The sequence below is a fragment of the Arachis ipaensis genome, chromosome B10, assembly GCF_000816755.2.
Source record: "Arachis ipaensis cultivar K30076 chromosome B10, Araip1.1, whole genome shotgun sequence".
NCBI classification, from domain to species: Eukaryota; Viridiplantae; Streptophyta; class Magnoliopsida; order Fabales; family Fabaceae; genus Arachis; species Arachis ipaensis.
Genome location: NC_029794.2, coordinates 135,766,865 through 135,769,289, shown reverse-complemented (window position 1 = coordinate 135,769,289; position 2,425 = coordinate 135,766,865).

Sequence of the window (2,425 nt, the reverse complement as noted above, 5' to 3'; positions counted from 1 at the left end):
CAAACATATATATATTTTTTATTTTTTAATTATTATAGTGCGGATCGGATACGCGTATATAGAACAGATATCCGCGATTTTGCGGATCGGGTTCGATCCGATCCGATCAATTTGCGAATCGGATTATATCCGTAATTTTCGGATCGGATGCGGACATTTACCGCGGATCTGCGGATACGATCTGATCCATGGACATCCCTAATGAATGTACTCTCAATATGACTTGTTGTAGAAAGTGAAAAGTAAAATTTGTGTTTGTGTACAGGAATTTACTTTTATTTGAATGCATGCTTGATTGGTTTTTGTTTTTTGCCCTTTTGATCGGGTTGATAATGAAGGCGAGATGTGGTGTGCATATAATCATGATAGCAAGTTGAAGACTTGAGAAATAATGTTTAATTAATAATATAATTTACACAGTTGTAATTTTTTTAAGCATTATTTACAAGGATTTGGATTCAACGAACCTATCTCACTTCTTTGCAGCCACGATTTTTAACGTTTTATGTATATATATTATCTTAGTCTTTTATTATTAATTAGATCATTCATAATAACTTTTTTTTTCTAATATTTCAATTTGGTGAAAGAGTAGAATTATTTTTTTCATAATAATATAATATAATTTGACCGAAGAAATTAAAGGATAATATTTTGATTAATATTTGAACAAATTTGACCAGTTAAAAAACAATATAATTAATTAGGATTTATATTCAATGTTCATTTTCATTTGGTAGATGATTTTAAAAGCTTCTAAAACGTTACCATCAATCATATTTAGGTTTAGTGAATTTTGGATGTTGTGAAACATGATATACTCGTTTTTCATTTACATTGTTTCTTTTGCATTCGTTGCTTTGCTTTATTTTGGAGTTGTATGTGGAGATGCAAGTTGCCAATTGGGTGATACTTGATTGCTCAAGCTAAGGATTGCTTACGTGGCTGCTTCTGATTGGTAATGCTAGGGAAACAAAAAAAACAGCCAAAACTTATCTTATTTAGCATTCATTAATTGTCGTAACGATTAATGAATGCTAAATAAGGCAAGTTATAGTTATTTTTGGCTGATTTTTTTTGTTACCAAACATTTCTTCTGCAAAATTATGGTGGCACACGTACGTGGATTTATTGTTTTCTTAAATAATGTTTTATATGATTTTATAAATAAGAGATTATAGTTTAATTTGTAAGATTAATTGAAAAAATTGAAAAAAAAAATTATATTTGTCTTGTAATATAACAGTTTTAAAAATAAAGAGAGAATTATAACTTATAAATAAAACATTTGAATATAAAAATTAAAAAATAATAAACATATAGGCTCCACATATAAGATGAATAGTATCGAATTTTGTCTCTATATAATATATATACTATTAAAACCAACCATATAATATAGTATATCATTGTCGTTTTTAATTACAACTATATTTTTAAGGGTATTACTGCATGCTACCAAGTGCACAAAAAGAATACAAAAAACTGAAATGTTTTTCTAATAGAATAAAAAAAGATTTTGATGTTTCCTAATAATATTGAATACACACAAAGTTATTTTTTCTATTGAAACTTTGTTTATATATTTTTAAGAATTACCTTTTATAAACTTGTTATATATAGCATAATTCTATTTCTGTTCTTTTCAATTTTTGTTTCTTAAGATTCATCACTATCTCATTTTCTTATTCAAAATTTTTATTTAATTATAAATTAGTATATCCTTATTCTATGGAAGAAGTGTAGAAATCATTTACTATTCTCTCATTTAATTAATTAAGAATTTTATAACTAATAGGATCTTAAAACATAAGAGTGTCGGGTGCATGATGTTGGACTACTGAAAGAGAATATTATTAAATGAATGTATTCATTAAACTTATCTAAACAATTTTCTAATAATTATAAAACCAAAATTCATCCCAAGTCAAACATTGTCAATTGTCAAATATTTCTTCTCATATAACGCTAGTGACTTAATTCAAGCATTCTATTTGTCAATGTTATAAGTATTGCCGTATTTGGGTAATCTTAATTCTTAGCTTACTTCTTCACGTTTTCAAATGTTCAATTTTTCATTTTTTCACAATTTTCCCGTGGAAATAATGGCACGTGCATTTTATTAATTGAACTTATTTAGCCCGTTGTTCGGGTGTATTAAATTGGAACCTATTGCCATGTTGACTATCCTGGGTGACTATGTCATCCTTTAATTTGTATAACTTTGAAAAAAAGAAAAAAGGGTTAACAATTTAATAGAAGACTAAAACTCTATTTTTTATTACTAACTAAAGCAAGCCATCTTAATTTACTGTTTCATACGCTTCCTTATTCCAATAATATTATTATAAAGAATGAAACTTCCGTTATTTTTAAGCTACCGATATACTAATCCTTCAATTAATATCTTAATGATACTATAATA